This window comes from Ranitomeya variabilis, chromosome 2, assembly GCF_051348905.1.
Source record: "Ranitomeya variabilis isolate aRanVar5 chromosome 2, aRanVar5.hap1, whole genome shotgun sequence".
In the NCBI taxonomy this organism is placed as follows: domain Eukaryota; kingdom Metazoa; phylum Chordata; class Amphibia; order Anura; family Dendrobatidae; genus Ranitomeya; species Ranitomeya variabilis.
Genome location: NC_135233.1, coordinates 429,093,173 through 429,107,296, shown reverse-complemented (window position 1 = coordinate 429,107,296; position 14,124 = coordinate 429,093,173). Strand labels below are relative to the sequence as shown.

Here is a 14,124-nt window from a genome sequence, read left to right as displayed (position 1 = left end):
GAACTACAAAGCCATCCACAACCTGTCCCCTCCCTATATCTCTGAACTAATCTCCCACTATCTCCCCTCACATAATCTTCGATCCTCCCAAGGCCTCCTACTCTCCTCCACACTAAGGGTACTGTCACACAGTGGCACTTTTGTCGCTACGACGGTACGATCCGTGACGTTCCAGCGATATCCATACGATATCGCTGTGTCTGACACGCAGTAGCGATCAGGACCCTGCTGAGAATCGTACGTCGTAGCAGATCATTTGGAACTTTCTTTCGTCGCTGGATCTCCCGCTGTCATCGTTGGATCGGTGTGTGTGACACCGATCCAACGATGCGTTCGCTTGTAACCAGGGTAAACATCGGGTTACTAAGCGCAGGGCCGCGCTTAGTAACCCGATGTTTACCCTGGTTACCATCGTAAAAGTAAAAAAAACCAAACCGTACATACTCACATTCCGGTGTCTGTCAGGTCCCTTGCAGTCTGCTTCCCACTCTGACTGACTGCCGGCCGGAATGTAGGAGCAGAGCACAGCGGTGACGTCACCGCTGTGATCTGCTTTCACTTTACGGCGGCAGTCCGGGAACCTGACGGACACCGGAATGTGAGTATGTACGGTTGTTTTTTTTTTACTTTTACGATGGTAACATCGGGTTACTAAGCGCGGCCCTGCGCTTAGTAACCCGATGTTTACCCTGGTTACCCGGGGCCTTCGGTATCGTTGGTCGCTGGAGAGCGGTCTGTGTGACAGCTCTCCAGCGACCACACAACGACTTTCCAACGATCACGGCCAGGTCGTATCGCTGGTCGTGATCGTTGGAAAGTTGCAGAGTGTGACAGTACCCTTATTCGTTCCTCACACAACTGCCTCCAAGATTTCTGCCGAATATCCCCCATCCTCTGGAATTCCACGCCTCAACACGTCCGATTATCCACCACCGTCGGATCCTTCAGACAGAACCTGAAAACCCATCTCTTCAGGAAAGCCTACAGCCTGTAATAACCATTCTGCTGCCTCACCAACCACCCAAGCTGCCGCCACGTCGCCACCGCCAGAGCGGCCGCCCCACCAACCACCCGAGCTGCCGCCTCACCAACCACCTGAGCTGCTGCCTCACCACCACGAGTGCTGCAGCACACCAACCTCCTGTCTCTTCCCCATTATCCCAAAGAATGTACGTCCGCAAGGACAGGGTCCTCTCCCCTCTGTAAATTTGTTTACTGTTAACGATATCTATAACCCTGTATGTAACCCCTTTTCACATGTACAGCACCATGGAATTAATGGTGCTATATAAATAAATAATAATAATAGTGAGTGCAGCTCTGGAGTATAATACAGGAGGTAACTCAGGATCAGTAATGTAATGTATGTACACAGTGACTGCACCAGCAGAATAGTGAGTGCAGCTCTGGAGTATAATACAGGATGTAACTCAGGATCAGTAATGTAATGTATGTACACAGTGACTGCACCAGCAGAATAGTGAGTGCAGCTCTGGGGTATAATACAAGATGTAACTCAGGATCAGTAATGTAATGTATGTACACAGTGACTGCACCAGCAGAATAGTGAGTGCAGCTCTGGAGATTAATAGTGAATAGAGCATAGAATAAAAAAACAAGATAAGTAATGTATTTATGAAGTGATTTAGCTGCTTAGCTAGTTTGAGTCTATAGGTAAACCTCAGAAGAGATGGATTTAAGCTTTAATTAAGAGTCAGGAATCCAACATGATAATGACATTTCGGCTCTTATAGTGTGAGCTCCTTTCCATAATACAATGATTCTTCTGCACCTGTATGTTGGTTTGCATTCTGGGGTGATGATGATTACGGGGAGCACAGCTTGATAGGCTATTTGCAGCAGTTTTATCTGTAGCTGCATTCCATGAGGGCATGGGGACAAAGCTTCAGCCCCGAACACCTGCTCTGCCTGTGACTGGCAGCAGTGCTGACAAGCCCTCATCAATCAATCAAGGGAGCAGCCATTCATATTCACCTGCAGATCTGTGCCGTACAGACACGCTGCGCACATTTCTGCTCCATTGCAATACACAGGGTGATAAATTGCTATGAATATATTACCAATGCTGCTTACAGCAATAAACCCAGGCATTTACATTGGCGGCAAATTACTAGGATTTTTTTTAAAGAAATTAAACCTGTTATTTATTTATCATTTTCGTACTACTGGAGTTTACTATATACAAATTGTGGGGCAAATTATTTGGAAAATTACATGGAAAAATACATTGTTTAAAATTAATAATAGTAAAACAGATTAAGTCCATATAATAATGTTATACAAAATTTATCTTCTATTTTTTACATTACTATCAAATTATAATTACCGGTATATCTATTTGTCCACAATGAGCAGAAAATTGTTTAATGATAATTATTTTTAAAAAATAATAAAAAGCTGAAATTGCAGCCAGCATTCATTTTCAGTTGTGAACCATTAAAATAGAAGTTTTTCAATTACCGTAAATAAAAAAAACAAATATGAAACCAGTGCAGATATTACATTACCACCACAAATATTTTTCATGTCTCTTTTATATATATAAAAAAACTAAAATGCAACTTTCTGCTTCTCCTCCCTGACTGCAAAGCTAGAAAAAGATTTAAAAAAAAAAAAAATTTCTTGTATTTAATTAGTAAATCATTAGTCATAATCATACAAAGGCAATAACCATATATATTTTTTAATACATTTAGATTTTTATTTTGAATTTTATATTTTTAATACTTTTTAATCCATTCATATTTTTATTCTGAATATGTTTTCACAAAAATATTTAGTTATGTATTTATATGTGTAATATTTTTACAAAAATGTGTTTTTTTAGACATCTATATTTATATTTTGAATATTTTTATTTTTATAAAATGCTTGGTTTTATATATACCTATGTCTTTATTTTGAATATTTTTATTTTGAAATATTATATAAAGGGTGGGCCATTTATATGGATACACCTAAATAAAATGGGAATGGTTGGTGATATCAACTTCCTGTTTGTGGCACATTAGTATATGGGAGGGGGGAAACTTTTCAAGATGGGTGGTGACCATGGCGGCCATTTTGAAGTCGGCCATTTTGGATCCAACTATTTTTTCCAATGGGAAGAGGGTCATGTGACACATCGAACTTATTGAGAATTTCACAAGAAAAACAATGGTATGATTGGTTTTAACGTAACTTTATTCTTTCATGAGTTATTTACAAGTTTATGACCACTAATAAAATGTGTTCAAAGTGCTGCCCATTGTGTTGGATTGTCAAAGCAACCCTCTTCTCCCACTCTCGACACACTGATAGCAACACCACAGAAGAAATGCTAGCACAGGCTTCCAGTATCCATTGTTTCAGATGCTGCACGTCCTGTATCTTCACAGCATAGACAATTGCCTTCAGATGACCCCAAAGATAAAAGTCTAAGGGAGTCAGATCAGGAGACCTTGGTGGCCATTCAACTGGCCCACGACGACCATCATGATGATGTGTTGCCCTCTTTATGCACTAAAGATGACACATTCCCTGAGTTTTTCCAGCAAGATGGTGCACCACCACATTATGGGTGTCAGGTCCGAGCATTCCTACATGAACAGTTTCCTGGAAAGTGGATTGGTCATCATTGGCCAGTTGAATAGCCGTTGAATAGCCACCAAGGTCTCCCGATCTGACCCCTTTAGACTTTTATCTTTGGGGTCATCTGAAGGCAATTGTCTATGCTGTGAAGATACGAGATGTGCAGCATCTAAAACAATGGATACTGGAAGCCTGTGCTAGCATTTCTTCTGCGGTGTTGCTATCAGTGTGTCAAGAGTGGGAGAAGAGGGTTGCATTGACAATCCAACACAATGGGCAGCACTTTGAACACATTTTATAAGTGGTTATAAACTTGTAAGTAACTCATGAAAGAATGAAGTTACGTTAAAACCAGGCACACCATTGTTTTTCTTGTGAAATTCTCAATAAGTTTGATGTGTCACATGACCCTCTTCCCATTGGAAAAAATAAAGATGGCCGACTTCAAAATGGCCGCCATGTTCACCACCCATCTTGAAAAGTTTTCCCCCTCCCATATACTAATGTGCCACAAACAGGAAGTTGATATCACCAACCATTCCCATTTTATTTAGGTGTATCCATATAAATGGCCCACCCTGTCTATGTATATTTGTAATTTGAATATTTATATATATATATTTTATAAAAATGTACAGGAAATTTGTCTGAAAAAGAAGAATTTTTATTTAATTTAATAATTAATTGTTTTAGAAATTAGTTTAAAAAAAATTATGTAAACCAAAGCTAATTTTTTTTTTAAACACCATATAAAGTGGAAACATCAATTTAAAAATATATATTTAACTGTGTGAACGACTCTTGAAAACCAGCCAAGGACCAAACCGTTGGCTGTCAGTCACGGCGCTGTGAAGAAATCATGGGGCGATCTGTGTTGAAAAGACACTCTTCAGGCATCACCCTAATTAGTATCATGGGTCCATGACCCTTTTTGTAAGTAAAAGACAAACATTTTTCTAACTGCTGCTCTGCAGGGAGGTCCTAGACCCCCGGGAGCGAGGGTCTCAGAGAGCTGTCACAGTCAGGTTTATTAGGGCCGGATTGTTTGATGTGGTGCCTCTTACTGGATTAGTATAGAGCTCATTGAGGGATGTTTTACATGACACTACATACGACTTTCTAAAGCATTCTTTTTAAAGAAACAATGAAAAATAAACATTCGACCCTTAACCCCAAAGATTAAGATCTTTTATCCAAAAAATTTAAGAATTGCTTCTAAGAAAACCCTTGAATTCAAGACATTTACTCAACTTAATAGAATTAGTGCCAGGTCTAAGCAGGCTGCCCGGCAGTAGCGCCAGCTGGATGGACGGACCTTTTTAGTAGTCCAGTTATCTAGATTTTTAGCATTTATCATTTCTATGTATTGATATCAGATGCGCCACAAAAAAATGACAACCATTGTATCAGCAAAGTGAGACAACTGATTAACTTTTATCGACGACCGATATAAAAACGTATATACAAAATTATAAGCAAATTTATTTATCTTTGCACTATTAAAATTTGTGCAAATTTCTATCATTGTCCCATACATAATGCGGAAATCCATGTGACAGTTGCCAAAATATTGCTTCTTTCCCAAAATGAATGCAAATTGCAGATATCCATTTGATTGCCACCAAAATACCCCATTCAGATGGCTGTAAAGGACTTTAAAGGGTTGTCTAACTTAAATAAAAGTGTCTGTACAGGTATATAATGTTATAAAATAACAAATATAGCAGTGCTCTCAGGTCCTATTCTGGTCACTACAGTGCAGGCCCCTTTGGGGATTATCTGCCAGGACTGGAAATGATAACCTCCCATTCTGCAGTCACCTGACCACTCCTATCAGTCAACATCATGTTCCAGTCAGCTGACTACTGTAGCCAATCAGAGTTCAGCAGTCAGGTGACTGACGAACGGGATGCCGTCTCTTCTAGTCTAGGCTAGAGACTATAATTAGTAGTAGATGAGTCACCCTGGCCTAGCGATCACATCTGTAGTCAATAGCCACTAGGCATGAGCCATGTGAACTGCCTCCTTCCGGCTGGTATCCCCGACTGCTCTTTTCATTAGCCAGCCTGGCATGATGTCATGTATGCATCAGCCACAGTGATGACATCATGTGTGCATCGGCCGCAGTGATGACGTCATGTGTATGTCAGCTGCAGTGATGGCGTCATATGAGCGTCAGCCGCAGTGATGACGTCACGTGTGTGTCAGCCGAAGGGATGACGTCATGTGGGTGCGTCAGCCGCGGTGATGATGTCATGTGTGCCTCAGCCGAAGGGATGACGTCATGTGCGCGTCAGCCGCAGTGATGATGTCATGTATGCGTCAGCCGCAGTGATGTCATGTATGCGTCAGCCGCAATGGTGTTATGCCAGAAGAGGCAGCGGGTGATCACAGTAGGTATTAGGCCATTTGCTTGGCTACTGGTGGCTGACCAGGGTCCTGTGAATTGATTCGCTCATCTCTAGTTAGAGGGAATAGATACGAAAACTCAAAATCTTTTTGCGTTTCTATACAAACAAGGAGACCACATATAAAAAGACTATAAATCACAGTTGAATTGGAACAGATGGCAGAGGCACTGGCACGGTAATGGACTCCAAAAGTAGGGTGAACTGTTAAACAAATTCAGGCAGCACACTGCTGATGATCAAAGACCCTGTACTATCCAGACTATCCTTTCTAAATTAAATGGGTGTGCTCATCTTTTGTCTTCAGGAGCACTTCCAGGATTTCTACTTGTCAGGGAGCAGTGCACTCCTGAAGATTGACAGTGCGCTCTAGCGGGATGGTTGAACTGCTGGTCTGAACTGTGCGCTCTCCAATGCTGAAAGCAGAAGCTTTGCCACTGCAACCTCAGAGAATTGCAGGCATACCGAAGCCGGGATTCAGTGAGACAACGAGCAAGACAAGTCACTCTGATGAGGCTGGTAAGTACAGAATTAGAAAGCCCTCCATTTTTGAGAAAGGGGAAGATTAATAAGATGTAAACTGTAAAAGTGACTGTTTTCACAAGCACTTTGCAATTTTAGCCTTTAATGAACATAAAACAACCTTTAACTATTATTATGAATACCTCCCAAAGCTCAGTCATGAGACAGCCACAATGACCAACTTCAGATCAAGAAAGCCACTGATGGGAGTGAGGACTGATTGCTGCTCAGCGAGACCACACTGAAGACGATGGTTTTCACACTAACGGCCTGTTAGGCTAGTTTCACACTAGCGTTTTGCTGAGCTACGGACTTCCACCGTGAAGCCCCCACCCACGGCTGCACCTCTGCCGCTCAGCTCCGCCTACGTCCGCATGCGTACCTATCTTTAACATTAGGCACGCAGGTCGTGCGGATGTATGCGGATGCCTCCGCATGCGTCGTTTTGACGATGCGGTGACCCGCGTCGAACGCAGCCGGTTGGAATTTTTTTCTCTGCAGACAGAAGAGGATCCAGGAGTTTGGAGCCTCCACCGATCAGACATCCAAAGACTGTGCCATTATTGTTCTCCAAGCTCTCATACCCTCATGATCTGGTGATCATTGAGGAACAAGGTCCAGGACGCCTACCAATCATACATCCAAAGGACACTTGGCCGAACATTCATGTGTTTTCAATAGGAAGAGACACCACTGGCTTAAATCCTGGGAAAATATAAGGATAATCTGTCCAGGGAGTGGCCAGTTGGGCTCACTGAAAAAAGTAAGTTCACATAACGTGTCCCAAAAATACAATCTGAACAATGTCCAAATACTGCAAGACTATGGCCTACACACCACTGCCCAAACAATCAACTGGAAAATATATCTGTATCCCGTCCAAAAGTTTGAGCTTTGATAAGAGGGCTCGGACCCATCCATATGTAACTAAGGGGGGAGGAGAAAACCTGTGCAGGACTCACAATTGGGTGGAAAATAGGCCCAATGGTCATAAAAAGGGTTTGGAGAGGAAAACTAACACTGGACTCTTCTGTCCTAGATGGCAAAATCAGATCATTTTGATCTTGGCTCTACACGCTCCTGATTGGGGTAGCATATGTTGGGGCACAGGATTCACATCCCATATTGTTGTCCAGTAGCCTAAAGCTATCCACTGTAATAAAGCAAAATGACAACAAGGTAGTGATGAGCGAATCTGCAGAAATTTGACATCGTCAGATCTTTCAAATGCAAATAATTGACTATCCATTATTATGTTTTAAGGTCTATCCAGATACCAGAGCATAACTAACATACAGTATGTAAAAAAATAAATATATATCTACTCAACTGGCATCACCTGTCCCACCGCACTGCCATACTCTGGTCAGATCATCTTCTTCACTTAGGGTGAATCCAAGAAAATGTCCGTCATCCACTATTTTCCTGGATTAGAACGGGCGTAAATGGGTTAAAAAAATGAATATTCACCCAGCTCTCACCTATCCCAATACCCGGCACCCGCTCTTGTTTGCCATCTTCTTTGGTGCAGTCACCAGTGCAGTCTTGACTGGGCCATCTTTGGTGACTTCTGACATCTGCTATATTTGACATCTCTTGACATTTCCTTTGCTGACTAGACCACAATGTCATGAAGTCACATCCTAGTTGTCAAAGAAGAGGGCAAGCTCCAGAATACGTCAGTAAAGACTAGCCAGAAGAGAAAGACTTGACCAGAGCGGTGCTACATGGCACAACAGGTGAGCGCTGAGGGAGTAGACTATTTTAACCCATTTGGTAGGGCTTTATAATTCTGCAAAATGGACGGCCCAAGGAGAATCTTAAAAAGTTAGATTTGGGACGAATCCAAATTTTTCAATGTCAATCGTTTCGCTTATCTTTGCTAACCATGTATTTGTAGAAATACTGATGCTACGTGGCATATAGTAAGATAGTACTACAATACATCCTGTACTGGATAGAGAGTAGGGAACGCAGAGCTGACTATTTATATACCAGCTCAGTGCTCGGATAGGAACAAGGTGCTTAGCTACCAGATCCAACCTGTGATACAACGAGATCTCCACTCGCCCGATAGTGTTACAACCAACACAAAGATTTTACTGTAGGCACTGCCTTCCGAAAAGGTATTTGAAATTGAAGTTGCAAATCAAAGAGAAGTGAATGTGTAAGAACACCTATCCGGTTTCATTTCAGAGAGCGCTCTTCTTTTCACAGGGGACCTTAAAAGGGAACATTTCTAACCAACTATTTCATACACAAGTTCAATCACAAAGGCGACCTGAACACTTGTCTGTAGAAGTCATTGTGTGCGGGATGTCCCTTTCTACACAGCTCCTTCACTAACTGGAAAAAAGATCTCCTGGAAGAATACGGGTTAAGACGACTAGAATGCGTCCAAGGCCTACCAGGCCTACAAAAATGTCAAAATCCCATAATTACATAGGTTTGACCTAATGCGAGAACACAAAACCCCAGCTCAATAATATAATGCAAGTCCTTTGTAACCTATTTATAAACCTATGAATAACCTGGTCTTAGAGGGTGTCCATATCAACCCCACACTTGGGATTTAAAATGAGGGCAATAATGGAAAATAGTTTTGGTTGCAAAAGTACAAAATAAAATAAAATATAAGATCAGGTTTCAGGAATTATTAAAATAGTCGATTCCACTGGATTGGTGTGGATGCCACCTGTTGTCACAACAGTTTACTTGTATCCTCCCTAGCTCGATGGCCGTGGTGAAAAAGATTTGTCCGAAGTGGCTGGTTGTCAATGTGCCTTTAACTTCTCCTGGCAGTAGTCCTGTGGGTACAGGGAACAGGGTAATTTGGGACTCCAAGTTCCAGTGGTGGGACCTACACCAATCTGGATCACCAAAATTTAAGTAGACTTTACTCCGTCAAAAAAAGTGAGACAATCATGAAAAGGAAGCCTTGAAAGAGGACATATGACCAAATCAAAAGTGGGCAATTACTACTCTTATTTTATTCCAGTTGCTCCCCTGATACTTTTTTGAAAATCTGCAATGTCGTTTTAGAGATATGAGCCTGTTTATTTATTGTTATTTTTTTATGGTTTTTACAAGGAGGAGAGGCTCACAGGATCCTCGGGGGCGGGTCCTAAGTCTGAACTGCAGTATTACCTTGTGAGCCATTCCCGCTTGCTAAATACACAATCAGTTATGTAGCAATCAGCTAATCATCATGGATCAACATTTCAAAACTCAAATAGATGTCCTACCATGTAATATGCGGACAGGGAGGGTCCATCAGATAGGGGCACATCTGGTCCGGCAGATAGAGGGAGGACTCAACCCTATGATGATCGTATGTCCTACCAGTGTCACATGGTTTGCTATACACATTCCATTTAAGCCAACCAAACCAGTCTATATTGGCAGGGCCGGTTGACCGTATATTGTCTATGGGGCCCCCAGAGGGAGAATATTTTGGAAGGTTTAATTGCAACACTCAATTTTTTTTAATTTTTCCTTGAGATAGCCCCCTGCCAGAGGTGACTGACATTCATTCACTGAAAACTGAGCTGAACAGGTGCCTACACTCCAGAATATCCAGATTGTGCGGCGGTATTCTTCGATGTCTTACCCGGTTCTTAATTACTTACATAACAGGGTTAATCCTTTGTTTTACTAGACTGGTCCCCTAACCATACTTTAATTCCAGTTCATCCCAGTGGATCCCGACATAATGTCACAGATGCTGAATAACTTCGACACAAGGCAATAAGTGTGCCGCCATATAGCAATCAGCAATTTTTTAGAAGAAAAACTAAGTCATAGAAACTCGATGCATCCCAAATTACTCCGATATATGGCATATTGTACTCAGGATGGTGCTATATTACAAAGATAGTCTTCCCTACAATCTTCAAGAAAAATATTACATGTCATAGAACATCGACGCGCGCCAAATTACTTTGATTAATGTTACCTGAAGGCATTGTGTTGCAATATAGTGCTAAGAATGGTGTCATTTATAACGATATCCTCCCATACAGGAAACCTTCTAGAAGAAATACTTAGCATACCATATGAAATCAGAGAAATGAAGAAGTAGAAGCCCGTATAGCTCTACGGATGCCAAATTATTGAGCCGTACAACTTAGGGGTCTGCGTGGACACTTTGTACATTTATGCACTTTACAAAGATACACAATAAGGGAAGGTAGTATACAATTATATATATACTAAGGCATTAACCCCAGGCCCATCTGAGCTTTAGATGGCCCCCTATATACAGTAATAATGCACGACTAAGTATTGATTAGTTAACTGTGTGTGTGCCTGCCCCAGGTGGGACATGCTCCAGTCGCCCCCTCTGCAGCCTCCCCTTATAAGCCGCCCTATTGCCAATTTGTTTGCAATACTTTCGCCTCTGCCGGAGCTCTCTTTTTTTTTTTCCCCCTGACAGGCAGGTGAGATCAAAGCGACGCAGGACAAAAGGGGCTCCACAGTGATTTGTCAGGGGACGAAAGGCAGCACTGTCTGGGAAATCAGCAACAGCCCAGAAATGGGCCCTCCGCTCACCAGCACTAAAGAAACCGTGGCATGAGAAAAAGTACAGCAGAAAAGGTTCAGAGGTCAGGATGATTTGGTTTGGATTATGGGAGCCTCCTTTTAAACCTGAGAATGAACAGGATAATAACCTTTGTTAATGTCCGGGGGAGGGAATTAAAAAAAAAAATTCTTTTGTATACAATTGCGCAGGGATTGCCTGCAATTAAAATGTCGTTGTTAGGCCAATTCTGGTTTCAGACATGCTCTTATGAACACTCAGCCCTTAACCCCTTGCGCCCCATGAACGCCGAGCACGGACGTTGGTCTGCAGAACTTGACGTGTGCTGCACGGTCTGAAAAATAAAACAGAGTGGAAATGGTCTGATACAACACACGACATACACAGGTATAAAATATAGCGAGAAAATGGCACCACGATCCGGAACATCCAGATGAGGCCACCATGTTATCTGTACGGAATGATTAGTATATATATATATATATATATATATATATATATATATATATATATATATATATATATATATATATATATATATATATATATATATACATATACAGTTAAGACCAGAAGTTTCCATCCACTATCTATAAAGACCCATCTGCATGTTTTTCTCAATATCTGACATGAAATCAGAATAAACCTTTCCCGTTTTAGGTCAATTAGGATTACCATAATTATTAATATTGACCAAATGCCAGAATAATGAGAGAGAATGTTTTAAGGCATTTTTCTTACTGCAAAGTCAAAAGTTTACATACAAGTGCTTCTCACAAAAGTAGAATATAATCAAAAAGTTTATAATTATTTCAGTTCTTCAATACAAAAAGTGAAACTCATATTATATAGAGTCATTACAAACATAGTGTTTTACATCAAGTGTTTATTTCTGTTAATGTTGATGATTTTGGCTTACAGCCAATGAAAGTCATTTTCTCAGTAAATTAGTATAATTAACAAAAACACCTACAAAGGCTTCCTAAGCATTTAGAAAGGTCCCTTAGTCTGTTTCAGTAGCTCCACAATCATGGGGAAGACTGCTGACCTGACAGATGTCCAGAAGGCAGTCATTGACACACTCCACAAGGAGGGGAAGACACAAAAGGTCATTGCTAAAGAAGCTGGTTGTTCACAGAGTGCTGTATCCAAGCATATTAGTGGAAAGTTGAGTGGAAGGAAAAAGTGTGGTAGAAAAAGGTGCATAAGCAACCGGGATAACTGAAGCTTTGAAAGGATTCTTAAGAAAAGGCCATTCAACAATGTGGGGGAGATTCACAAGGAGTGGACTGCTGCTGGAGTCATTGCTTCAATAGCCACCACACACAGACGTCTCCAGGACATTGGCTACAAGTGTCACATTCCTTGTGTCACGCTGCTCATAACCAATAGACAACGCCAGAAGCGTCTTATCTGGGCCAAGAAGAAAAAGAACTGGACTGTTGTCAGTGGTCCAAGGTGTTGTTTTCAGATGAAAGTAAATTTTGCATTTCATTTGGAAATCAAGGTCCCAGAGTCTGGAGAAAGAGTGGAGAGGCACACAATCCAAGCTGCTGGAGGTCTAGTGTGAAGTTTCCACAATCAGTGATGGTTTGGGGTACTATGTCATCTGCTGGTGTAGATCCACTGGGTTTTATCAAGACCAAAGTCAGTGCAGTCATCTACCAGGAAATTTGAGAGCACTTCATGCTTCCCTCTGCCGACAAGCTTTTTGGAGATGGAAATTTCATTCTCCAGCAGAACTTGGCCCCTGTCCACACTGACAAAAGTACCAATACCTGGTTTACAAACAACAGTATCACTGTGCTTGATTGGCAGCAAACTTGCCTGACCTTAACCCCATAGAGCAGTGTTTCTCAACTCCAGTCCTCAAGACCCACCGACAGGTCATGTTTTCAGGATTTCCTTAGTTTTGCACAGGTGATAATTTCATCACCTGTTCAAGCATTATTTCCATCACCTATGCAATAGTAAGGAAATCCTGAAAATATGACCTGTTGGTGGGTCTTGAGGACTGGAGTTGAGAAACACTGCCATAGAGAATCTATGGAGTATTGTCAAGAGGAAGATGAGAGACCCCAGACCCAACAATGCAGACGAGCTGAAGGTTGCTATCAAAGCAACCTGGGCTTCCATAACACCTCAGCAGTGCCACAGGCTGATCGCCTCCATGCCATGCCGCACTGATGCAGTAATTGATGCAAAAGGAGCCTCGACCAAGTATTGAGTGCATTTACTGAACATACATTTCAGTAGGCCAACATTTTGGATTTTAAAATAATTTTTCAAGCTGGTGTTATAAAGTATTCTAATTTACTGAGATAATGACTTTTGGGTTTTCATTGGCTGTAAGCCATAATCATCAACAGTAACAGAAATAAACACGTGACATAGAACACTCTGTGTGTAATCACTCTATATAATATAGGAGTTTCACTTTTTTGTATTGAAGAACTTAAATAAATTCACTTTTTGATGATATTCTAATTTAGTGAGAAGCACTTGTACATTTCATTAGCATTTGGTACCATTGCCCATAAACTGAATGACTTGGGTCAGACATTTGGGATTTCCTTCCACAAGCTTCTCACAATAGTTGGTCGGAATTTGGGCCCATTCCTGTAAGGGTATGTTTCCACGTTAAGGAAACGCTGCGTGTTTGACGCTGCTCAGAGCCGCAGCGTCCAGATGTTACAGCATAGTGGAGGGAATTTTATGAAATCCCGTCTCCACTATGCGTGGTAACACGCAACCGGCGGCCCTTCGATTCCAGACATGCGGCGCGTCTTTTTAGATTGCAGCATGTCCGTTTACCTTGCGGCGACGCAAGGTAAAACACAGGGCCCTATGTGTGGGGTGCGATCATCCCGTATGTGTGCAATGAACACATCCGGCATCATCGCGTCTCCAGAAGGGGGCAGAGCGGCTCTTCCGCTCTGTCCAAACCGCCGGCAATCCTGAAGGTGGACACGTACCCTAACTGATCCAGGTTTGTAGCTCGCCTTGCTCGCACCGGCCTTTTCAGCTTTGCCCATACATTTTTACTAGGATTGAGACCAGGGC

At 41.9% G+C, this 14,124-nt stretch overlaps 2 long non-coding RNA genes across 5 annotated transcripts in view; one reads left to right on the top strand and one right to left on the bottom strand.

The window, feature by feature from the left end:
- LOC143809548 (uncharacterized) overlaps positions 1–11,324 on the top strand; it is a 36,603-nt gene extending 25,279 nt beyond the window's left edge. The window contains exons 2-3 of the long non-coding RNA XR_013222329.1: positions 6,307–6,518; positions 10,957–11,324. This is a non-coding gene — a long non-coding RNA (uncharacterized LOC143809548). The remainder of the gene's footprint in view (positions 1–6,306; positions 6,519–10,956) is intronic.
- LOC143806426 (uncharacterized) overlaps positions 1–14,124 on the bottom strand; it is a 269,413-nt gene that overhangs the window by 85,659 nt on the left and 169,630 nt on the right. The window lies entirely within an intron of this gene.